The sequence below is a fragment of the Silurus meridionalis genome, chromosome 26, assembly GCF_014805685.1.
Source record: "Silurus meridionalis isolate SWU-2019-XX chromosome 26, ASM1480568v1, whole genome shotgun sequence".
NCBI lineage: Eukaryota > Metazoa > Chordata > Actinopteri > Siluriformes > Siluridae > Silurus > Silurus meridionalis.
This window is the reverse complement of record NC_060909.1, coordinates 10,490,657-10,518,172: the sequence shown is the minus strand read 5'-3', so window position 1 is coordinate 10,518,172 and position 27,516 is coordinate 10,490,657. Positions and strand designations below refer to the sequence as shown.

The window sequence follows — 27,516 nt, the reverse complement described above, 5'->3', positions numbered from 1 at the left end:
CTTCAGTTATTGTAATTAAAGATAAAACCAATAATAATTCAAAAAAAACAGGACATGGCAGTATGCTTGTCTGACGGACATAAACGTCTATCCTGGTTAAAATATATTTTAATCAGTAATGTTTCTGACGTAACAATGCTTGAGCTAAGAACAGCAATGTAGGAGTATAAAAGCATTCAGAACAAATCAGACTGCAGCACAGATCAATTCTCCTCCTGCCTGAGAAAAAACAGGTAAATTTTCTGATTTCACTTTTCACATATTGAGAGATTATGCTTTCATAAGAATTATATTTAGCATTATATATAATTGTTTGGTTTTCTGCTAAGAATTATGGGACATTATTATTATTATTATTATTATTATTATTATTATTATTATTATTATTATATAAATATAAACATGTGTCTATTATTTGATTTGTTGGGATCATTTTGTTGTATGTTTGATTTGTATGATTTGTTTGGATAATTTGCTGTTAAAAACACAATAAAACACAAACACATGATCTGGCATTTTCTTTCCCTACAGTGCAAAATGAAAACAAAGGACCTTCTACATCAACCAAATAACAAAGAGAATGTTAAAGGGTTTTCATTTGTGAGTAAAATCTGCTGTGTCTGCTTTTTTTCATACCTGACTCCAGTTAAATTTATTTCTTTGCATTTTTTAAATAGAAAATGAGGAGAGAGAGTCAGCTTAAGTCGACTGGCAACAGGAACTCGTTTCCTGAAGGCTCTTTAAATCCAGACTACAAAGAACAGTATCCACATAGAAATGGGGAGAAATACAACGCCAGCATGAAGACCTTGATCCCCATCCGCTTCAGCTCAAGGTGTTGTTATATTTTATCCTTTGATTATACGTCATTTGAATTATATTAAATTGTTAAACATACAGTATAATCAGTTGATTGGTGGAAATGAGACACATTAAGGCAGAACCTTTGTGAACTGCTGCCTATGCTGTATCATGTAGGAAATTGCTGCACACTTTCTTATATACAGAGCTCACAGAAGACCATGAATGACCATTGTTTACTTTTTTGGTTGCCCTTCAAAAATTATTTCAAATTATAAACCTTTATTTACTGTATATTGCAGTTTCATGCCAGACCTTCATGTGTTTTAAGAAGTATATAAATTACAGCACAGTGACTTTTTTTTTTTTTTGCATATCCTAGTCCCAAGCTGGGGTCAGCACTAATACAGCACCCTGGAACAGAGAGGGTTAGGAGCTTTGCTCATTGTCCCAACAGTGGCATAAACCCATAACCTTCAAAACAGGAACACAGGGCCTTAACCACTGAGCTTCCAGTTTCATAACTAGAAAAAGGTGCAATACAGTACTTTATTTATTAGCTGACATTACGGCTTGTGCTTGTGCAGCTCAAACCCAATAGATGATGCTGGATTCTTCTCCTTTACATCGTTCTCATGGATGATGCCCATGATGTGGAAGTTCTTCAGGAATCATCAGGATAACAGCTCCTTCTTTCTTTCTCCTCATGACAGAGCACACAAAAATGGAGACAGGTAGGATATGTAGGCCACAGATATTTTAGACAGAGGTATGTGATTAAAGCACGATTATTATAATTACATGAAATTCTCTTTAACAAAGCTGCAGGTTTATTTAGTCATTAAGATCATTTTTCTGCAATTCTAGTAACTTTATTCATTTCTTCTTTCTGTTGTTGATCATCTTTCTGTTCAAGCACATCATCTATAGGTTTATTTATAATTTACAAGCAAATTTTTGCATTACTGTGTGTGTGTGTGTGTGTGTGTGTGTGTGTAGGTTTATAAAAATGTGGAAAGATGAGGTGGAACGTGTTGGCATTGAGAAAGCTTCTCTCACCTCAGTAGTGATGCGTTTCCAGAGGACTCGTTTGATTGTGTCTTTCATCGTTGCTATTCTGTTTATGTTATTTGTGTTTATTAGACCGGTATGTTCTTTTGATTTACTTCTATACAGTATGAAATCTAAAAACTATAAACATTTTACCTGTTGTTGAATTCTATTTGCTCAGGTTATTTAAATGATTTTATAACAAATTTCATTTTAGTTGCTGACAATTTCTTTTTTATGTACAGAAGCATTCAGGAGTTTTTGCAGTGTGTATTTTCTTAACAAATGTATAAAGAAATGTTTTTGCAAAGTTAAAGTGAATGTTATCTGTTCCTTGTAAGCAGTGTTTTTCTCTTTATTCTACAGGCTATTCTGGTCAAAGAGATCCTGATGTATGTGGAGCAGTCTGATGGGCGTACACTGGTGTATGGCATTGGCCTGTGTGTAGCGCTGTTTATCTCTGAGTTCAGTAAAATTATCTTTGGGTCACTTCTCTGGGCTGTAAACCTACGCACTGCCATTCGAGTAAAAGGAGCCTTCAGCATGCTCGCCTTTCAGAAAATCATCACGCTCCGAACACTCAGTGATGTCACCGTAGGAGAGGTAGCCTCTGATTGCTTAACTGCTCTCGCACTTGATCGAATTGATTCTTTCTCATATTTTTTTTTTTAACTATTCTGTGTTATCATGTAGTAGTAGTTTTATTTTATAGAAATGACAAACTGAAGCTGAGATGATATTCAGACTTCAATCAATTTTAAACATTTAAAAAAAGTGTAAAAAATTGTATTTAGCATTGTATAATCTACCCGTGAAGTTTCGAGTTCATGTGCAAGCATGGTAGAAATGTGGAAAAAAGAAAGTAAAACTGTATCTCAACAAGAACATGACACTATTTAGTAAATCTCTATGCAAATTAGACCCAGTTTTCCTAATGGCTTTTGATCTTCTTTCATCACTATGGATTCGGGGGGAAAAACTACTGGGTCCTCTTACACACTGCAGTGCTCATCTATTTTGTATATTTGCATGTTTGATTCCATTTCTCTATCTCTATCTCTCTCTCTCTCTCTCTCTCTCTCTCTCTCTCTCTCTCTCTCTCTCTCTCTCTCTCTTTTCCCCACAGATTATCAACGTGTTAGCAAGCGACAGTTATCGTATTTCCGAGGCAGTGCTTTTTGGCACACTTCTCCTGTGCATTCCTATGTTACTGGTTGTGTGTATTATATATTCATGCTTTATATTTGGGTACACGGCACTCATAGGAATCATTACCTACCTCATCTTTATACCTATCCAGGTGAGACTCTTGTGGACTTTTAACACACAACCCTTTTCAAAGATTGAAATATTGTTACAGTGATAGGAATACAGAAATAGGAAAAGCTGACATTGTAGGGAGAGTTTACATTGTGCAGTCATTTTAGGCCTTAAATAAATACATTTAATTGGGAAGAAATAAAGGTTTCTTATGGATTTATAAAAAGTTGGGTAATACTAATTTATTATGTTAGTCTTTTTTTTGGAGAAAAAGTTTGCTGCTACTTGCCATATCTAGTCTTGTAGTGCATGGGAAAAACTGGGCTAGACTTGACACACTATGACAATCAGGGACACACATGTGCTTACTCAATAGCTCTGTAAATGAGAGCAATTTAAAGTGAGGAAAGTGTACACTGTGGTGGTCAAATTTAATGACTGCTAATGTTTGCTAGAAATGAAGTTGCTGGTTTGCTGTCATCTGATGTATAAATAAATAAATGAGCTACAAATATGTTATTGTGCTTCTCTTCAGTTTTACATCAGCCAGCTGATTAGAGTGTTACGAAAAAAGACCATCAAAGTGACAGACAAACGTGTTCGCACCATGAACGAAGTACTGACCTGCATTAAACTTATAAAGATGCATGCATGGGAAGAATCTTTTGAAAAGAAAATCACAGGTACGCATTTTAAATGACACAATGTTTGATTATAGTATACAGTTATAGTATAAATGCTGATGTTGAATCATATAGGTACTTTAGTATACCACAGGTTGTATCTTTAAAACCAAATTATTTATGATATTTATTTTTGATTTAATCTATTATAACCCTAACAGCTTAAAAATAAAATGTGATTTTTAATGTGCAAATTAATATAATGCTCTACATTTTCACTTTCTCTTTCTTTTTATATATTTATATCTTAGATATCAGGAAGGAGGAGAAGTTGCTTTTGGAGAAAGCAGGATATATTCAGAGCGTGAACTGCTCCTTAACAGCTCTAGTTCCCTTTCTAGCCACAATTCTTACCTTCATTGCTCACACAGCACTCCAATTACCTTTGCAGCCCTCTACAGTGAGTAATGGAATTGTGGAAGAAATCATGCTGTAATTTTTTCAATTGTATAAACTGTATTTCTCTGTGTTTTCATAGGCATTCACCTTCATTGCTCTGTTTAACTCGATTAGGATGACAATGGGTCTGCTACCATCCTCTGTAAAAGCAGTGGCTGAAGCAAAAGTGGCTCTGAAACGATTAAAGGTTTTAATTTCTCTCCTTATTTCTGATTTTACTATTACCGGTACTTCATTTCAGAATATGTATAAAACAATTTTTCCACAAATCATCATTTATTCAGTGAAACATTGATTCACCAAAACACTTTTTCAGTGTCTAATATAGAACAGAATTAAATTTAATGATTATTTATTAAGTTATAATTGTTCACTTGACCCTTAGGGAAACACACAAGGCAGCTGTTAACTATGAAATACAATATAATAATAACAATAATATAAATAAATAAAACAATAATTAGCCAAAAATGAATACATTATAACTGTCAAACAAGTGAAATTAAATGAAATAGAATAATAAATAGAGAAATAAATAGTGATAAACTGAATGACTAATGTGGAACTAATATATATTAGTCTCCTATAAATAATATTTTTATAAATAGTAGATCTGGTTCATATTAATGAGACATGTGTTCTCCACTTTACATAGCTGTAAATACCTTCAAGATTGTACATGTGTTGCAAGGTCCTAAATTTTATTATATTATAATTATATGTTATCATTATGATTACATATAATTATAATTATTTTATATTCTTTCCTTTTCAGAGGATCCTGATGATAAAGAATCCCAAACCCTACCTAATCCAGAACAAGGAATTGAGTGCTGCTTTAGTGATGAACAAAGCTTCATTATCCTGGAGTTCCTCTGCTCCAGATAGATCTGAAAGTCCACTGATTGCAGCTAACAGGGTTAAGAGTGATACAAATCTACAAGACACGAAATTAACACTACAGAACATCACATTTACTCTTTTCAAGGTGTGTGTCTGGGTGACTCATAAGTGGTTTATGTTAACTAAGACAAATAAGTGTTTTATATGTGACAAATGGTCTAGTAATAAAGAAAATCAGGAATAAATCATGACTATATGATAATAAATGATCATACCGTGGTAGAGTCTGACACAATTGAGAATAACCTGAAAGTTCTACATTTTCTAATTCTCTTAACACAGCAATTACAGGTCAATGACAACACAAAAACAACACATTGTACAATTTGTCTATTTGTAGTAATATATATCAGCAGAAATATATTCAACAGGTAAAAATACCAATGTTACTTAAGACAGGAAGGGGCTGGTCTTAGCAACTCTAAAAATAAGCAAAGAGACAATAGGAAAACTTATACCCAAGGACACAGGTTGCAGCATTAACACGATCCACCACATGGGGAATAATGAGGGCCTCTAGAGACCAAAACACACTGGATGCAGTTTCTAAATTATTTCTATATATTAGGTGTCTTCTTTGTTCTAGGGAAATTTGCTTGGAGTTTGTGGCAATGTTGGAAGTGGAAAAACATCACTGATATCAAGCATACTTGAGCAGGTATGTTTTTGTTGACAATTAATATGAACAGTGACATCCATCACCTGTCTGTATAGTGACATGGTTTTGTTCATCACACTCAATATGTGGTTCAGGTGGGAATAAATAATATACCATTATGTGGGTTAATTTTCTGTAAAGTAAAGACAATTTCTTTATTTTCCTCTTAGATGCATCTTCAGAGTGGATCGATCTCTGTAAATGGAACATTAGCCTATGTTTCCCAACAAGCCTGGATCTTTCATGCAACTGTACAAGATAATATTTTGATGGGAGAAACTTTTGACCAAGCGAGGTAACACACAAATCATTCCGAATATCATTAGGAATATTAAATAACCATAATAATATGCTTAGATGTGTGTTACAAGACGTTATACCACAGTGCTGCTGAATTTTTTAATCTGATTGACCACAGGGTGTTATTCGATCTTCCATAACATAAGATCTGCTAGAATTCTGTATATTTATTCATGCACTTATTTGAAATCATTATGATTACATATAATTATTATTATTTTATATTCTTTCCTTTTCAGAGGATCCTGATGATAAAGAATCCCAAACCCTACCTAATCCAGAACAAGGAATTGAGTGCCGCTTTAGTGATGAACAAAGCTTCATTATCCTGGAGTTCCTCTGCTCCAGATAGATCTGAAAGTCCACTGATTGCAGCTAACAGGGTTAAGAGTGATACAAATCTACAAGACACGAAATTAACACTACAGAACATCACATTTACTCTTTTCAAGGTGTGTGTCTGGGTGACTCATAGGTGGTTTATGTTAACTAAGACAAATAAGTGTTTTATATGTGACAAATGGTCTAGTAATAAAGAAAATCAGGAATAAATCATGACTATATGATAATAAATGATCATACCGTGGTAGAGTCTGACACAATTGAGAATAACCTGAAAGTTCTACATTTTCTAATTCTCTTAACACAGCAATTACAGGTCAATGACAACACAAAAACAACACATTGTACAATTTGTCTATTTGTAGTAATATATATCAGCAGAAATATATTCAACAGGTAAAAATACCAATGTTACTTAAGACAGGAAGGGGCTGGTCTTAGCAACTCTAAAAATAAGCAAAGAGACAATAGGAAAACTTATACCCAAGGAATTAGACACAGGTTGCAGCATTAACACGATCCACCACATGGGGAATAATGAGGGCCTCTAGAGACCAAAACACACTGGATGCAGTTTCTAAATTATTTCTATATATTAGGTGTCTTCTTTGTTCTAGGGAAATTTGCTTGGAGTTTGTGGCAATGTTGGAAGTGGAAAAACATCACTGATATCAAGCATACTTGAGCAGGTATGTTTTTGTTGACAATTAATATGAACAGTGACATCCATCACCTGTCTGTATAGTGACATGGTTTTGTTCATCACACTCAATATGTGGTTCAGGTGGGAATAAATAATATACCATGATGTGGGTTAATTTTCTGTAAAGTAAAGACAATTTCTTTATTTTCCTCTTAGATGCATCTTCAGAGTGGATCGATCTCTGTAAATGGAACATTAGCCTATGTTTCCCAACAAGCCTGGATCTTTCATGCAACTGTACAAGATAATATTTTAATGGGAGAAAACTTTGACCAAGCGAGGTAACACACACATCATTCCGAATATCATGAGGAATATTAAATAACCATAATAATATGCTTAGATGTGTGTTACAAGACGTTATACCACAGTGCTGCTGAATTTTTTAATCTGATTGACCACAGGGTGTTATTCGATCTTCCATAACATAAGATCTGCTAGAATTCTGTATATTTATTCATGCACTTATTTGAAATCATTATCATTACTTTAGTAAATTATTATTCATGTCACCCAATATGTACTGTAAATAGACTTAAAAAATAATAAAAAGATTTAACAAAGAAAAATCTGTAAATGCTTTTTATTGAACATTTAATTTTTTTGATTCCATGTTCAGACAGAACCTTTTTCAAAGAATGGGAAAGTCCTAAGGGGTTTATGCATTGAGTTTTCTCATTTATATATAATAAAATATATATTTTGAATGTTGGTTTTATCTGATTAACTGTCGATGGAGCAGTTTATAACTGCTATAATGTATGCAGCCTGTAAAAAAAAAAAACTAGGTTTGCATATAATTATATAATTTTGACCTTTTGCAAGTCCAAGTGTGTTGTCATGTGAGGCATTTCAGTATAGCAAATTACAAAATAATATAAAGCTTAACTCTTTTGCAGTATATAATTTCAGTGTTAAATGTGTTTCAGGTTGTCAGTGTGTGTAAAGTGCTAAAATAAAAATTGGTTCTCGTGCACAGTGTTAGAATGTTGACCTTGAAGTGTCCTTGAGGTGTAAAATAGGTGCAATTAATACTTCCTCATGAAAGGCTCCAGGTTTTAAGAAAACCAATTTTTGTATATTTACACAATCTTAATGTGTTTGTGTTGTAGGTATGACCGTGTGATCCACGCCTGTTGTCTAAAGCCTGATCTTGCTAGTCTCCCCTATGATGACCAGACAGAGGTTTGTTTTCAAAAACATCATTATGTCTCTCTGTCTTTCAGGTTGTAAATATATAACAATTAATATTTTTTATGTGTGTGTGTGTTTGTGCGTGTGTAGATCGGAGAGCGTGGTCTGAACTTATCAGGTGGTCAGAAGCAGAGGGTCAGCCTAGCAAGAGCGGTCTACTCCAACCGAGATATCTTCCTATTGGACAATACTCTGTCAGCAGTCGATGCCCACGTGGGCAAACACATCTATGAGGAATGCATCAAAAAAGAGCTAAAGGGCAAAACTGTGATCCTGGTCACACATCAGCTTCAGGTATTTAGGTCATTTTTTGTCTATGTTTTTTTCCCAAACGTCTAGATCAGGGGTGTCAAACTGTAATTAAATTTGGCCCGTGAGATCATATCAAATGTGTACTAGCGCTGGCCCGCCAGTATATAGCGCATACACCGCTAATTCTACAAATCCCAGAATGCTTTGTTAGTGCGTTGGCGTGTCAGTTGAGATCGCTGAAAAACTCTGCGTGCTCAGCGCTGAATTTACCTGGAGATTTACCGACTTTGAAGCCCAGAAATGCAGATATGAACTGCTCAGTAATCTGTTTGTGGTTGACTTGGAAAGTGCACCAACCAACCTCCAAATGGAGCTGATTGAACTCCAGTGTAGTGTCATGCTCGAGTCAAAGTACGACTCTGTGTGTGCTGAACAGTTTCCATGTTTCCTCCCCGACACACTGCACCAACTCCGTGCCCAAACTGCTCAAATGCTTTCTATGTTCACCAGCACATATCTGTGTGAATATCTGTTCTCTTTGATGAAGATGAACAAAACACCACTCAGGAGTCTCACTGATGAACATCTTCACTCAAACCTGAGGATTTCCTCAGCTCAGAGCCTAAACCAGACATTGATGCACTTGTACCTAATAAGAGATGCAGGTTTCTGACTTCAACCAATCAGAGTAAATCAGAGTGTAGCAAAGCTATAGATAGAGAGAGACATAATAAGAAACGAATACCACTGATTTGTGTTTTATTTCAAATAATAAAAAAAAAATACTGTGGTGACAGTAAAAAGGAAACTCCACTCCTTGAGATGGTAAATGGAAGACACCTTGAGTGGAAAATGTAAATTTAAATCCCATATTTCAAAGGAAATTCATCCTCATTCGGGTGGCACCAAATCTGATTCCAAAAAAGTTGGGACACTGTACAAATGTTTAAACTGAGAAAATCATTATCATTTTAAGGGAAACATAAGTTGATTTTAAAGTTCATGGCATCAACACATCTCAAAAAAGTTGGGTCAAGGTCATGTTTACCACTGGTCATGTATATCTTCTTTTTTTATATAACAGTCTGCAAATGTCTTGGGACTGAGGAGACAAGTTGCTCAAGTTTATGAATAGGAATGTTGTCCCATTCTTGTCTAATACAGGCTTCTAGTTGCTCAACTGTCTTATTTCTTTTTTGTCGCATCTTCCTCTTTATGATGCAGCAAATGTTTTCTATGGGTGAAAGATCTGGACTGCAGGCTGGCCATTTCAGTACCTGAATCCTTCTTCTACACAGCCATGATGTTGTAATTGATGCAGTATGTGGTCTGGCATTGTCATGTTGGAGAATGCAAGGTCTTCCCTGAAAGAGACGACGTCTGGATGGGAGCATATGTTGTTCCAGATTTTGGATATACCTTTCAGCATTGATGGTGCCTTTCCAGATGTGTAAGCTGCCCATGCCACACGCACTCATGCAACCCCATACCATTAGAGATGCAGGCTTCTGAACAACTTGGGTTGTCCCTATTCTCTTTAGTCCGGATGACATGGCATCCCAGTTTTCTGAAAAGTTTCTTATATGTACATTGAACATTCCCAGCATCTTATTGCTACCTGTCCCAACTTTTTTGGAATGTTTAGCTCAAATGAAATCCAAAATGAGCCAATATTTGGCATGACATTTCAAAATGTCTCAACTTTCAACATTTGATATGTTATCTATATTCTATTGTGAATAAAATATAAATTTATGAGATTTGTAAATCATTGCATTCTTTTTTTATTTACAATTTGTACAGTATCAAACTTTTTTGGAATCGGGTTTGTATTATATTCTCACTATTGTGGAGGCCATTCACTGATGGATGCTTAAATGCAATAACTGCTAACAGCCCTACTTTCTCTTGTCCTGTAGTATTTGGAGTTCTGTGATGAAGTCTTGCTTTTGGAGAATGGGTCAATTAAGGAAGCTGGAACACACAAAGCCCTGATGAAAACAAAGGGCCGATATGCACATCTCATTAACAACTACCAATCGGAACAGAGCAACGTAAGATAGTTCTTTTTCACTTTGGCTGGTCTCTTTCTGTAGACATAATTCAAAACAGGATTTAAATTATTTTCTTGTAGGAGAAAAATGAGAGCCCCCAGTGAGCCCCTATGATTTTAGTGAGCACAACAAACAAGAGAGAGAACGGTCCACTAGCAGTGGAATCATAAACGCAGGTCAGAGGTCATACAGTGCAGGATACATTGGGTTGATACTTATATTTTATTATAATATAATATAAATAAACCTGTCAATAAACACAATGTAGAAAAGTGGTAATTATTTTTTTGAGTTCATATTTGTTGTCTTGTCCAGCCTTTGACATGTCTGATGAGAGAATTAAACCAGAGTCAGACTCAGCAAAAGGTGCTGTAAATTTTTTGTCATATATAGTATGAAGGCATATTTTAATTCAGTGTACTTTTTTCTTAAACATGAAGATAAATGTACAGATCTCATTTAAACACTTTAAATATATTTCTGAACTTTAGAGGGTAAAGACCAGCTCGTCACCACTGAAGCATCTCAGGAAGGATCAGTTACTTTCTGAACTTACCGCCAATACTGTCTTGCTGCTGGAGGTAACACACACACACACACACACACACACACACACACACACACACACACTTATTCACACACTTTGTTTTTCTCATTCTTGTTTAATCTCCATCTTGTCTCTTTATCTTTCACACACTTTAGGTTATATTATTTTGTTTTTTGTCATGATATTCTTTATCCTGCTGGTGGGAACAACTGCCTTCAGCAACTGGTGGCTCAGTTACTGGCTTAATCAAGGCTCTGGGGTAAACACATGCACGCACACACACACACACACACACACACACACACACACACACACACACACACTGATTCTTAGAAAACAGGGTTCCATTCAGTTAACTACAATTCTCACACAGGTAGTTTCCTACTTACAGCAATATTAATATTTCCACTGTTTGCCTGTATAGAGATGACATTCATTGTTAAAATCCTTATGAGTAAACTGGTATTGCGTTTCAATAGACATTGTACACTTTAGATAGTCAGTAATAAAAGACCTCTCTTCTTCTTAGACCTTGAATACATCAGACCCGAACTTGAACACAGGTAATGCATAATTCCAACCTGTACTTCTCTCAGATGATATATGATTTGAACATGGTGGCCATGGTGGTGCTGTGTGCCCTAAAGAGTTACACTTTCACTAAAGTGACTCTCCATGCCTCCTCTAAACTACACGACAGTATGTTCAGGATGGTAAGACTTTCCAACACACACCATCAGCACAGGCATTACACCTGGAAGTCAGTGCTGATGTCCAATTTACTAACTTGAAACACATGTTACACAAAACTGAAAAGCATATAGTATAGTACAATACAGAGATAAACGTCATAACTTCGCCCTTTAGATCCTGGCCAGTCCCATGTGCTTCTTTGACACGACTCCTACTGGCCGAATAGTTAATCGCTTCAGTAAAGATCTGGATGAGATTGACGCTGTTCTGCCATTCATCATGGAGAACTTCCTGCAGTTCTGCCTCATGGTCATCTGCACTATTTTGACCATGTGCATCGTCTTTCCCTACTTTCTCATTGCCGTGGTTGCACTGGGAGCCATTTTTGCTGTTATCCTCTAGTAAGTTTTACCACTCATCACTCAGTCACCAACAATGCAGATGATTTAGAGTAGCACTCCTTGTGGTGGTGTAGGCAATGTACAGGGGGACTGTAAAATGTGATATATCAAAGATAGTTTACAAGAACTAAAGCTATTCTATTATTCATCGTTGTAATTTTATCTCCACCTCAGACAGAATTGGAACATAAAAGTAATTGTTTAGGAGTTATCTTTAAAGTTGTTTAAGATAAACACTGTCATCTTGTGATCAATGAATGTGGTCCCCTGGAACTGCTGCGGATTCCCACAAATTTTAGAATAATCCGCAACTTGCTGTTAGTTATGTTCCAAATGAGAAAATATCCTATAAGAATTTTATTTCATAATCCCTTACTTGAGTGTATTTAAAAGTAAGTAGAGTATTGACAGCATTGAGTGATGTGGTGTGGGGTGTTATGTGATTACTTTATGATGTGTTGTCTGGTTTAGCATCTTCCAGAGGAGCATTCGGGAAATGAAGCGGAGGGAGAACGTGAGCCGTTCTCCTGCATCTCTCACAACCTCCATCATCCAGGGCCTCAGCACCATCCATGCCTACGACAAAAGAGCACAGTACACAGAAAAGTACGATAATATCATAAATCAATTAAGCTACATATTACCATACAAACTATGTAGTATTAACTCATATTTATCTCATTTCCACTGTGTGTGATGTGTCTGTCCAACTGACAGGTTTCAAATGTTGAATGATAATAACTCCAGTCACTTCCTGTTGTTTAACTGTGGGACACGTTGGCTCTCCTTCTGGCTTAATGGCCTGTCTGCCACCATTACTCTGATTGTGGCATTGTTTGTGGTGCTCAGCCTCAATGAGGTCATCAGTTCTTCACTCAAGGGTCTGACACTATCATATACAATACAGGTAACACACACAAACACACACACACACACACACACACACACACACACACACACACACACACACACACACACACACACACACACACACACACACACACACCACAATGATGGTATTCGTTGGTATTTGTGTTAGTTATATGCATTAGTGTTGCTTATGGAGCTTTTATCCCTGCAGTTGACAGGCATGCTACAGTATGTTGTGAGGCTCTCTACCGAAGTGGAGGCAAAGTTTACCTCAGTTGAGAGACTGCAGGAGTACATCACGGTGAGATGTTTAATAAAACACTAGTCAGACAATCAGTATTAACTTGATAAATGAAAATATTACATGGCCTTACATTAAAAAAGAGGTTTAACCTCTAATGTATAGGTAAATGTACTTAATTTTTTACATTTTGAGGCTATAAGGCCATCAGGACAGTTGAAGATGCAGACTGAAATGTGGTACTACCAGGATACCACAGCTAAAATACCATCTGCTTCACAGGGCTGTGTGTCTGAAGCCCCACACAAAGTGGAAGACTTCAACATTCCATCAGGCTGGCCACAGGAGGGCGCTATCACCTTTCAAAATTACAGCATGAGGTACAGAGAGAACACGCAGATCGTGCTCAATCAGCTCAACCTCACAATCAATCCACAAGAGAAGCTTGGCATAGTGGGGCGTACTGGCTCAGGTAAGATGCAAGTCATAGCACTTTGTAATGTGCTTTAATTAATATTTATTAATAATAATAAAAATGTATTATTATATTAGATTAGATTCGATTCAACTTAATCTAATGTTACCGCGTCTGTCAAAAAACACCTAGTCTTTTTTATTTTGATAGACACATACACATTTCTTTTGCTTATATGCAACAATCTAGACAATTAAACACTATAAAGATTTACTTCAACTAAACAAATATACAGTTGTGGATGAAGTACACAAAGCATGTATTTTAGTTAAGGTGGAGAAAAAGTAGGTAAAATATCACTCCAGTAAAATTACTCCCTTTAAACTTTTACATGAGTAAAAGTACAAAAGTATTTGGCTTTAAATATACTTAAGTATCGGAGTACTATTTTACTATTTTACTATTTATTAATGATATAATTACTAATTATGACTATTTGCTTAGTTTATGTGAAAGGTTTATGTGAAAAGACTCTGTTACACTTAGCTATTAATAGAATTATATCAGAGAGTCAAACACTGATTGATATCTAATAAATTATGAGCCCATGATATCTAATAAATTATGAGCCCATGAGCTTCTTCTCAAAGACTTCAAATAAAATGTGAATCAAAAGTTTCCCACTTCATTTATTACTTTTATAATGTTCTGCATACTGTTGAACAGTTGAAGTATGTTCATATACAGACATACACAGTGTCTGTATGTCTGTATCTACTTAGCATGAACATACAGACATACAGACACTATATGTCTCACAACTCAATTGCGAGTTCATATCTTGCAATTCTGACTTTTTTTTCTCGCAATTCTAACTTCATATCTCCTGCTATGCAGGAGATGCAACCTGAAGGAGATTGGAGACTGTAAGGTGTTGGCAGGGGACAGTGTAGCTAGACAGCATCGGATGGTGGTCTGTAGGATGGTTTTGGAGGCAAAGAAGAAGAGGAGGACAGTGAGGACTGAAAGAAGAATAAGAAGGTGGAAAATGAAGGAGTTAGAGTGTAGTGTGAAGTTCAGGGAAGAGGTCAGACAGAGGCTCAGTGGTGTTAAGGAGGTGTTGGATGATTGGGCAACTACTGCAGGAGTGATGAGGGAGGCAGCTAGAAAAGTACTTGGTGTGACATCTGGAAATAGAAAGCAAGACAAGGAGACGTGGTGGTGGAATGAGGAAGTGCAGGAGAGTATAAGGAGAAAGAGGTTGGCAAAACAGAAGTGGGATAGACAGAGTGATGAGAAAAGTAGGCAGGAGTACAAGGAGATGCGGCAGCAGGTTAAGAGGGATGTGGCGAAAGCCAAGGAAAAGGCATATGAGGAGCTGTATGAGAGGTTGGACACTAAGGAAGGAGAAAAGGATTTATACCGATTGGCCAGGCAGAGGGACCGAGCTGGGAAGGATGTACTGCAAGTTAGAGCAGTAAAGGATGGAGAGGGAAATGTGTTGACTAGTGAGGAGAGTGTGTTGAGAAGGTGGAGGGAGTATTTTGAGCAGCTGATGAATGAGGAAAATCAGAGAGAGAAGGTTGGGTGATGTGGAGTTGGTGAAGCAGGAAGTAGGGAGGATTAGTAAGGAGGAAGTGAGAGCAGCGATTAAGAGGATGAAGAGTGGAAAGTCGGTTGGACCAGATGACATACTGGTAGAAGCGTGGAGATGTTTAGGAGAGATGGCAGTGGAGTTTTTGACCAGATTGTTGGACCAGATGACATACTGGTAGAAGCGTGGAGATGTTTAGGAGAGATGGCAGTGGAGTTTTTGACCAGATTGTTGGACCAGATGACATACTGGTAGAAGCGTGGAGATGTTTAGGAGAGATGGCAGTGAAGTTTTTGACCAGATTGTTGGACCAGATGACATACTGGTAGAAGCGTGAGATGTTTAGGAGAGATGGCAGTGGAGTTTTTGACCAGATTGTTGGACCAGATGACATACTGGTAGAAGCGTGAGATGTTTAGGAGAGATGGCAGTGGAGTTTTTGACCAGATTGTTGGACCAGATGACATACTGGTAGAAGCGTGAGATGTTTAGGAGAGATGGCAGTGGAGTTTTTGACCAGATTGTTGGACCAGATGACATACTGGTAGAAGCGTGAGATGTTTAGGAGAGATGGCAGTGGAGTTTTTGACCAGATTGTTGGACCAGATGACATACTGGTAGAAGCGTGGAGATGTTTAGGAGAGATGGCAGTGAAGTTTTTGACCAGATTGTTTAACAGGATTTTGGAAGGTGAGAAGATGCCTGAGGAATGGAGAAGAAGTGTGCTGGTACCGATCTTTAAGCATAAAGGAGATGTGCAGACCTGCAGTAACTACAGGGGAATTAAGTTGATCAGTCACACCATGATGTTATGGGAAAGTGTAGTGGAAGCCAGGCTGAGAGAAGAGGTGACCATCTGTGAGCAACAGTATGGTTTCATGCCGAGGAAGAGCACCACAGATGCCTTATTTGCTTTGAGAATGTTGATGGAGAAGTATAGAGAAGGACAGAAGGAATTGCATTGTGTATTTGTGGATTTAGAGAAAGCGTACGACAGGGTGCCAAGAGAGGAGTTGTGGTATTGTATGAGGAAGTCAGGTGTGTCAGAGAAGTATGTGAGGGTGGTGCAGGACATGTATGAGGACAGTGTGACGGCAGTGAAGTGTGCAGTAGGTAGGACAGACTGGTTCAGGGTGAAGGTTGACTGCATCAAGGATCGGCCCTGAGCCCTTTCCTGTTTGCAGTGGTGATGGACAGGTTGACGGACGAGGTCAGACAGGAGTCTCCTGACTATGATGTTTGCGGATGATATTGTGATTTGTTGTGAGAGTAGGGAGCAGGTTGAGAAGAGCCTGGAGAGGTGGAGATATGCGCTGGAGAGAAGGGGAATAAAACTCAGTAGGAGTAAGACAGAATACATGTGTGTGAATGAGAGGGAGGGCAGTGGAGTGGTGTGGTTGCAGGAGAAGAGCTGGAGAAGGTGGAGGAATTCAGGTACCTGGGGTCAACAGTGCAAAGTAATGGAGAGTGTGTTAGAGAAGTAAAGAAAAGAGTGCAGGCAGGGTGGAGTGGTGGAGAAGAGTGACAGGAGTGATTTGTGATAGTAGGGTATCTGCAAAATGAAAGGGAAAGTTTATAGGACTGTGGTGAGACCTGCAATGTTGTATGGATTAGAGACAGTGGCATTGAGTAAAAGACAGGAGGTGGAGCTGGAGGTAGCAGAGCTGAAGATGTTGAGGTTTTCGTTGGGAGTGACGAGGATGGATAAGATTAGAAATGAGTTTATTAGAGGGACAGCATGTAGGATGTTTTGGTGACAAGGTGAGGGAGGCGAGATGGTTTGGACATGTGCAGAGAAGGGACATGAATTATATTGGTAGAAGAATGCTGAGGATGGAGCCACCAGGTAGGAGGAAAAGAGGAAGGCCAAGGAGGAGGTTCATGGATGTGGTGAGGGAAGACATGCAGGTAGTTGGTGTAAAAGAGGTAGATGTAGAGGACAGGGTGGTATGGAGACGGATGATCCGCTGTGGCGACCCCTAATGGGAGCAGCTGAAAGAAGAAGAAGAAGAAGAAGAAGAAGAAGAAGAAGAAGAAGAAGAAGAAGAAGAAGAAGAAGAAGAAGATTCATCTTCAAATGAACCCAGCCATTATGGATGCACAAGCCAGTGCACTCTTAGTGCTGGTCCCAAGCCCGGGTAAATAGGGAGGGTTGCGTTAGAAAGGGCATCCAGCGTAAAACGTGCCAAATCAAATATGCGGATCACAAATGAGAATTTCATGCTGGATCGGTCGAGGCCCGGGTGAACAACGACCGCCACAGGTATCGTTAGCCGACAGGGTACCGGTGGAAATTGGGCTACTGTTGGCCGAAGGAGGAGAAGGAGAGGAGAAAGACATCTACAGAGACGGCAGGGAAAGAAGCAGTGTAGGAGAGTGGAGGTTCGGGTTGGTACTTTAAATGTTGGTACTATGACAGGTAAAGGGAGAGAGGTAGCTGATATGATGGAGAGGAGAAAGGTAGATATGCTGTGTGTTCAGGAGACCAAGTGGAAAGGGAGTGAGGCCAGGAACATTGGAGGTGGATTTAAACTGTTTTATCATGGTGTGGATGGAAAGAGAAATGGTGTAGGGGTGATTCTGAAGGAAGAGTACAGTAAGAGTGTAGTGGAGGTGAAGAGAGTTTCTGATAGGGTGATGATCGTGAAGGTGGAAGTTGAAGGATGATGATAAATGTCATCAGTGCCTATGCTCCACAAGTTGGCTGTGAGATGGAGGAGAAGGAAAGATTCTGGAGTGAATTAGATGAAGTGGTAGATGGTATACCTAGGAAAGAACGATTGGTGATTGGGGCAGACTTTAATGGGCATGTAGGTGAAGGGAACAGAGGTGATGAGGAGGTGATGGGTAGGTATGGTTTTAAGGAGAGGAATGTGGAAGGGCAGATGGTGGTAGATTTTGCTAAAAGGATGGAAATGGCAGTGGTGAACACTTATTTTAAGAAGAAGGAGGATCATAGGGTGACGATAAGAGTGGAGGAAGGTGCACACAGGTGGACTATGTGCTATGCAGGAGATGCAACCTGAAGGAGATTGGAGACTGTAAGGTGTTGGCAGGGGACAGTGTAGCTAGACAGCATCGGATGGTGGTCTGTAGGATGGTTTTGGAGGCAAAGAAGAAGAGGAGGACAGTGAGGACTGAAAGAAGAATAAGAAGGTGGAAAATGAAGGAGTTAGAGTGAAGTGTGAAGTTCAGGAAGAGGTCAGACAGAGGCTCAGTGGTGTTAAGGAGGTGTTGGATGATTGGGCAACTACTGCAGGAGTGATGAGGGAGGCAGCTAGAAAAGTACTTGGTGTGACATCTGGAAATAGAAAGCAAGACAAGGACGTGCTCTTTAGGGGACACTCTTTAATAATCCCAAAATGCAGATGATTTAGAGTAGCACTCCTTGTGGTGGTGTAGGCAATGTACAGGGGACTGTAAAATGTGATATATCAAAGATAGTTTACAAGAACTAAAGCTATTCTATTATTCATCGTTGTAATTTTATCTACACCTCAGACAGAATTAGAACCGAAAAGTAATTGTTTAGGAGTTATCTTTAAAGTTGTTTAAGATAAACACTGTCATCTTGTGATCAATGAATGTGGTCCCTGGAACTGCTGAGGATTCCCACAAATTTTAGAATAATCCATAATTGTTTGTTTTTTATTCAAATGAGAAAATATCCTATAAGAATTTTATTTCATAATCCCTTACTTGAGTGTATTTAAAAGTAAGTAGAGTATTGACAGCATTGAGTGATGTGGTGTGGGGTGTTATGTGATTACTTTATGATGTGTTGTCTGGTTTAGCATCTTCCAGAGGAGCATTCGGGAAATGAAGCGGAGGGAGAACGTGAGCCGTTCTCCCTGCATCTCTCTCACAACCTCCATCATCCAGGGCCTCAGCACCATCCATGCCTACGACAAAAGAGCACAGTACACAGAAAAGTACGATAATATCATAAATCAATTAAGCTACATATTACCATACAAACTATGTAGTATTAACTCATATTTATCTCATTTCCACTGTGTGTGATGTGTCTGTCCAACTGACAGGTTTCAAATGTTGAATGATAATAACTCCAGTCACTTCCTGTTGTTTAACTGTGGGACACGTTGGCTCTCCTTCTGGCTTAATGGCCTGTCTGCCACCATTACTCTGATTGTGGCATTGTTTGTGGTGCTCAGCCTCAATGAGGTCATCAGTTCTTCACTCAAGGGTCTGACACTATCATATACAATACAGGTAACACACACACACACACACACACACACACACACACACAGAATTGATAAACACTGAAGCACCTCTCCACACATCACTGTCAGCACAGTAAAAAATTGAAGAAGTAACAGTGTAAAAACAATGTAGAACACTGTTGTTCTACAGTGCTGCCAAAACACAGGAATTGAAAGAGGCTTTAAATGACACTCTCATGACACCGTAAATATAGGTAGAATAGAATAGCCTTTATTTGTCACATATACATTACAGCACAGTGAAATTTGTTCTTACATCCCAGCTTGCATAGAAGCTGGGGTAAGAGCGAGGGTCGGCCATGATACGGCGCCCTGGAGCACAGAGGGTTAAGGGCCTTGCTCAAGGGCCCAAGAGTGGCAACTTGGTGATACCGGGGCTTGAACCCCCGACCTTCCAATCAGTAGCCCAGCACCTTAACCGCTGGAGCTACCACTTCTTTCTGTAGTTTTTGAGCATGCAGGGACTGCATGTGAATGGCTGAAGAAAGATTGGGCTCATAATTGCTTCCATGTTATCGGTAGAAGTCAGGCTGGAGTATTTCAGCATGAAGGAGGTAACTCTTCAGCACTTAAGCAGGAAGCCTGAGAAGCACAGCTAGCAGTTCTGGTCACTCCCTTTGCTGAAGATTGGTCTCCTCACCTCCACTTAGCAGGTAGTACATAGCTGAAGAACAGAATGTGAAGCAGATTAGATTATTTGACAGCGGTCCTGGTTGTTCTCTCTCTCTCTCTCTCTCTCTCTCTCTCTCTCTCTCTCTCTCTCTCTCTCTCGCTTTCTCTCTTGGCTTCTGATTCAGTGCAAATCACTGGGAAATGCATAATTGACGAAGAGGTGTGTCATTGGGGATGTTAACAAATATCTGCTGGCAACAGATATTATTTTAATCTCTTCACCTTAACCATCAACTAATCCATAGGACAAATTGGACAGGATTTTAGGCAGTAGTACAAAAATAATTTTTACATTTCTGAATTTGATAAAATACTACAGAAATAAGAGACAATCACAGAGGAAAATCAAATCCACCATACTACACCATCACTATTTGTCGGATCACTGCAGAGGGACATCTACTCCAAACACTAAGAGGGCATTTCATAGTGTGGTCTTCTCGCCCAAACTAGATGATTGCACAAGGCCTTGCTTGGAATCAGGACTGTCTGTGTTAATATTTCTCTAAAGGTAAAGGTAAAAGTTTGTACAAAGCTTGTGTCATGTCATGTCAAGTGGATAAAAACAGTTATACAAGCTGGTGTGGTGTGCTCAGGCTAATTACAGATGTTAGATCCAAATGGAGATCCTTATGTAAGCCAAAATTAATCAAAAGTTCAGAGAATTTACACTAGACTCTACATAATGCCATCCCTGTTAACAATTGTATTCCTGACTCTGAAATTTTTTTTTATTAAAATTAACAGTCTAGAATGTTTATAGTAGGTTTATTTTAACAGAGAGAGAAAGTAAATAAAAAAGAATAATATATAAATGAAATGTAATTAAGTAAATCATTTTATTTAAATATATTTATATATAAAGTATATTTATATATAAAGTATATTTATATATAAAGTATATATGTGTGTATGTATGCACATGCATGCAGTGATTGTACTATGATGCTAATGCTAAAATGTTAATTATTGTCACATTTTTGTATAGTTTTGTACAGTTAAAAAAATTTAGATATAGTTCAATAAAATATACAATTTTCTCTCATGTTTATGCTACATGTGATTCTTGATGTGGCCACTAGGCAACGTCAGGCCCCCACAATAACTGAGCAGGTTGAACCTAGGTTGCATCAGTGAATGCACTCTATGATGAAACTAAATGAAATTTCAGCTAGAGTCCAGATTGCTTTTGTCGTGAAACTTTGAAGTAATACACATGCGAAATCTGGAAAAAAAGAGCAGTGATTCACTATTTGACCTCCATTAGCAGAACAAATTGTTGAACCATTTCTTCAAACACTGATTAAGTCACTTAAATTTTTCACCTCTGACAAGTCAGTCACAACCTGTTGCAACCTCCTCTACCAAGTCTGTTTTCATTGTGCCAGTGACTCTGAAATTTTTTTTTATACTAAACATGTGAAGGTAAAATGTACACATTCCCAAAATGTAAAAGAGTAATGGCGTTTGAGATGTGTGTACATACAGATCATTCTGCTGGACGAGGCAACAGCGTCTATAGATTCGGAGACAGAAAGTCTGATTCAGCACACCATCAGAGAAGCCTTCCACGACTGCACCATGCTCACTATAGCGCACCGTATCAACACTGTGCTCGAGTGTGACCGTATCCTTGTCATGGACAAGGGCAAGGTGATCTACACACACACACAGAATTGATAAACACTGAAGCACCTCTCCACACATCACTGTCAGCACAGTAAAAAAATTGAAGAGGTAACAGTGTGAAAAAACAATGTAGAACACTGTTGTTCTACAGTGCTGCCAAAACACAGGAATTGAAAGAGGCTTTAAATGACACTCTCATGACACCGTAAATATAGGTTTCTTTCTGTAGTTTTTTTGAGCATGCAGGGACTGCATGTGAATGGCTGAAGAAAGATTGGGCTCCGCAATTGCTTCCATGTTATCGGTAGAAGTCAGGCTGGAGTATTTCAGCATGAAGGAGGTAACTCTTCAGCACTTAAGCAGGAAGCCTGAGAAGCACAGCTAGCAGTTCTGGTCACTCCCTTTGCTGAAGATTGGTCTCCCCTCACCTCCACTTAGCAGCTGAAGGACATCTGCCAGTGGTAGTACATAGCTGAACACACACACACACACACACACACACACACACACACACACACACACACACACACACACACACACTGATCTGCACAGATTTCCTGTGGCTGCTCTCTATTGACTGTCAGGAGTCAGCTTTACACATTCTGTTTATACATAAACACATAAACAAAACAGATGAGAATGAGACAATAACAGTTTCACATTTTAAAAAAATGTATATAGTATATATAAAGTATATTTATATATAAAGTATATATGTGTGTATGTATGCACATGCATGCAGTGATTGTACTATGATGCTAATGCTAAAATGTTAATTATTGTCACATTTTTGTATAGTTTTGTACAGTTAAAAAAAATTTAGATATAGTTCAATAAAATATACAATTTTCTCTCATGTTTATGCTACATGTGATTCTTGATGTGGCCACTAGGCAACGTCAGGCCCCCACAATAACTGAGCAGGTTGAACCTAGGTTGCATCAGTGAATGCACTCTATGATGAAACTAAATGAAATTTCAGCTAGAGTCCAGACTGCTTTTGTCGTGAAACTTTGAAGTAATACACATGCGAAATCTGGAAAAAAAGAGCAGTGATTCACTATTTGACCTCCATTAGCAGAACAAATTGTTGAACCATTTCTTCAAACACTGATTAAGTCACTTAAATTTTTCACCTCTGACAAGTCAGTCACAACCTGTTGCAACCTCCTCTACCAAGTCTGTTTTCATTGTGCCAGTGACTCTGAAATTTTTTTTTTTATTAAAAATTAACAGTCTAGAATGTTTATAGTAGGTTTATTTTAACAGAGAGAGAAAGTAAATAAAAAAAGAATAATATATAAATGAAATGTAATTAAGTAAATCATTTTTATTTAAATATATTTATATATTTATATACAAAATTCAGAAAAGGTATGGTCTTTTTCGAACCTGCTTCTGTTCTTATTCTGTGCATTGAGATGCTCACCAACATGAAAATGAACTCTTTCATTAATGCCCTATGCTGTTTCATTGCTATACTAAATAATGTGCAACAAATTACATCTGATAAGGGAAGTAACATTGTGGGAGCAAAAACAGTGGTGGACGAAACACAGAGATAAGATAAGATAAGATAAGATAAGATAAGATAAGATAAGATAAGATAAGATAAGATAAGATAAGATAAGATAAGATAAGATAAGATAAGATAATGTAGGGTGCCCACCCAGTGGCCCAAAGACGGAATCCACTGGTGTGGGTGAAGGTATGCTGTGTGTTAGTCCTTCTCGCACGGCTGTAAAAGATTACTCAAATTGATTGCACTTTGTTACAATAATCCAATTTTTTTTTTTATACTAAACATGTGAAGGTAAAATGTACACATTCCCAAAATGTAATTACTGCATTATGCAAGTAAAGTAGCTTGAATTCCGGGACCTTCTTAGTCACCTTTCCATGACACAGCCATCTCCCCAGGAGGGAAAGAGGGGGCTCAAGAATGGGTGACTGGGCAGCTGAACAAATGGCTTTCTCTCATCAGATCTAAGAGATCCTCTCTTCAGATTAGAAGGTTTATTGTTTTGTGCATGGTAGTTCTCGGGGTCTGGGATCATGAACAGATCTGACCATCCTTACAATAAGATAAGATAAGATAAGATAAGATAAGATAAGATAAGATAAGATAAGATAAGATAAGATATAACTTTATTCGTCCCACAGTGGGGAAATTTATCTGTTACATCAGCAAAGAAAAATAAATGCAAATATATAAAAGATTAGAGACATACTATAGTATACAGTATATACACAACACAATGTATAAATACAAATAAGAAAAAGAGATCACTAGTAATTAGTTACACTAACAGACATATTGCACACAGGTAATATTGCAGGGTTTTTTTTATTCCTGTTATTGCACGTGTTGTTAAAAATACTTTGTTATTGTTATTATTGCAGTTAAACAGTAATGACAGTGTGTATTATGGTGACTGGTTCACTGGGAGCAGCTTTGAGTTAGAGTTCTTCTCCAGCAATGATGATAGTTTTGCTGCCATCCTAGTTTTCTCCCACCTCCTGTACAGTGTCCAGGGAATCCCCAGAACTGAGCTGGCCTTCTTGTTTAGCTTGTCCAGCCTCTTCCTGTCTGCAGTAGAGATGCTGCTGCACCAGCACACCACAGAGTCAAAAAAGGTCTTTAGTAGCTCTCTCTGCACTCCAAAAGACCTTAGTCTCCTCAGAAGAAAGAGGCTGCTTACTTGAGTTGGGATACACTAGGTAAAATGTTACTCCAGTAAAAGTAAAAGTGCTCTCTTTAAATTTAAAAGTACAAAAGTATTTACATTCAAATGTACTTAAGTATCCAAGTACTATGATTTATTATGGCTATAATGTCTTATCATTGTCATCACAAGATTCTTGCTTAAACGTACATGCAGTGAAGATGGGGCCAGCTTCTGTCAAAGAGAAGAAAGCACTACAAGGGCGCCAGCAGTGTGGCATAGAGACGCAGCACCCTGTTCCTTCAAGGAACTAGGATTACATACGTAACCTAGAGATGTCCGCTTTCAGCAACTCGACCTGTGCCTCACTGCTTTGGGAACGAGTGTCCAATCATGCCAGACTGCCCAGTTTCTGACATGTGTGTATCAGCACAGCTAGGTCGAAAGGACAGAGGGGCTAGGAGTGGCACTGAGGTCAAGGTTTTAAACTGGACAAAAGGTCAGCAGTGTGGACCAGCCCGCAGCGTTGCAGATGTCTTGGAGATGCACTCCAGAGGACCAAGCCTTCGAGGCTGCTACTCTCCGAGTGAGCCCTGAATGGAGCGGGTAGACCAGAGGACTCATAAGAGGATGTTATCGCATCAGTCCCGTGGACATAGGTGTCCAGTGGTGCACAGCCGGTTCAGCTTCTCCTGGTCTGGGGCCTGAAACAGAGGAGGGTAGAATGCCTGTAACCTCACGGGTCGTGGGACTATCAATGGCACCTTGGGGATGTAACCCGTTCTAGGGTACAAAAAGGCACTGGCAACGCCTGGAGTAAACTTCAGAAAGGAGGGGGCCACAGAGAGGGCGTGCAAATCTCCAACTCTCTTTAGAGAGCAAATGGCCAATAAGAACGAAGTCTTAATAGTAAGGTGCCTCCAAGATGCCTTGGACAGAAGCTCGAAGGGAGGTTTAGACAGAGGACTCAGCCTTTGGGTGCGGCAGAGAAAACGTGTGAAAAGAGGGTCTCTGCCCAGAGATTGCCCCGCCACAGGCATGAACTGTCCTTGGAGCAATTCCAGCACTGAACAAACCAGGCAGTGGACTGGACCCAAATGGTGGTGATCACAACACATATAGAACAGGTGCCGTCTTGCGGCATATGACCTTATTGTGGAGGGAGCTCTGGAGTGGAGAATGGTTCAGTTCGGACCTCGGTGGAGAGACCAGAACCTCGGAGCTGTGCCCCCTCAGGGGCCACAGCCACAGCCTCCACAACTCTGGGCATGGTAAATTATGTCGCTTCCAGCCTGAGAAAAGAGATCCCTGCTCGAGGAGGGCTACCGGGTCCACAAACACAAACTATGGTTTGCCCGGCCACCTTGGGGCCACCAGGAGCAGACGAACTCTGAATTTGCCGAATTTATCCTTAATCTGCTCCACCACTTGAGGATGGAGCTGCCATTCCCCAGGTCTCAACCCCTGTCTCGACAGGGTGTCTGCTGCTTCGTTTAACTGGCCCGGGAAGAAAGCTGCTGTCATGGATGTATGAGACCACCGAGATGTTGTCCAACCGGATGAGCACGTGGTGATCTTTGAGGTCTGGGAGAAATTGCTACATCGCTAGAAGCACGCCCAGCATCTGTAGGCAATTGATGTGCCACAGTAGATGGGGCCCATCCCATAGACCTTGGACGGAGCGGCCACTCATAACATTTTTCAGATACCTCATTTGTTGTTAATTTAGCTACTGTACTGTTTGCCCAGGTGCTCAGCTCTAGCAGCATTTAGTGCCTGTCTGTAGCTGAGCATACTGTCTTTATATGCATATGTATATTCTAAATACCTCAAATTTTGTTTTTCTTAATTTTCTTTCCAAATTATGGGCTGCTCTCTTGAGGGCACGAGTATGACTATTATACCATGGTGCAGGTGTTTTTTATCTAACCTTTTTTAACTGAATGGGCTTCATTACCCATCTAATGTCTTAGTGAGGATAGTGTCTTTGTTGTTAGCCATATCATCAAGATTGTTAGCATTTAGGGGTTTAGTGAGAAATTGAGATACATTGAAATCTGTCCTTATTGGTCGGAACAATAGTCCTACCAAGCCAATAACATGGTGAAACACGTCTAATATGCTCTACCGGTAATGTGTACAATATGAGGTAATGGTCTGTGATGTCATCACTCTGAGGTAAATTATCTATATCAGTGATGTCTGGTCCATGGGAAATTATTAAGTCTAATGTGTGATTAAAACGATGAGTTGGTCTGGTAATGTTTTGTTTAACCCCAAAAGAGTTTAATAAGTACACAAACGATCAAATGTTTCATCATCGATCATCATTTAAAAAAAGTTTTAGGGCATCATTTGCATCATTTATATGAATATTAAAATCTCCTACAAGCAACACTTTATCAAAATTAAAAAGAGGTCTGAAAGAAAACGAGCAAACTCTTGAAGAAAATCACCAGAGCAAGAGATAGTAGGAGTTTTCTATGTATGTCTGAAAGTACAATTTTAAGAAGTAGCACATAAAATGATATAAACCTGAATCCTAATCTCTGACTAACATTAAGAAGAGCACTATAAATGGTAGCTACACCACCCCGACCAGTCTGCAAAACGTCTACTAAACTTCTCAATTCTTTGCTGGTAAGTGGGAAAACGTCCTGACACTATGATCCTTATTGTGGGTGATGCGCTGCATACCGTCTCGACCAGGATCCCGAAATTCCTCTTTAAGATCTCAATTTGCCTCAGCCTGGTGTCATTCACTCCGGCATGGAGAACAACAGCTCAGAAGTTCTTGTTCAGGATTGCAGGTACCTGTGCAGCAACATCAAGAACACAAGAACACCAAAACCCCAGAGCCATCATGTGAGCAAGAATGACATCTCGATGCTGAACGCTAACTTCTAATATCAAACAGCCATTGATATAGTTGAGCATGCGGA

The 27,516-nt window shown here is 38.8% G+C and overlaps 1 long non-coding RNA gene and 1 pseudogene across 1 annotated transcript; both read left to right on the top strand.

The window, feature by feature from the left end:
- The first annotated feature begins 680 nt into the window (after positions 1-680).
- On the top strand, positions 681-21,935 carry LOC124379619 (annotated as a pseudogene).
- On the top strand, positions 6,346-7,336 carry LOC124379908. Its single transcript, XR_006924548.1, has 3 exons — positions 6,346-6,506; positions 7,014-7,085; positions 7,256-7,336. It is a non-coding gene; the product is annotated as an uncharacterized LOC124379908 (long non-coding RNA).
- Positions 21,936-27,516: the final 5,581 nt, after the last annotated feature.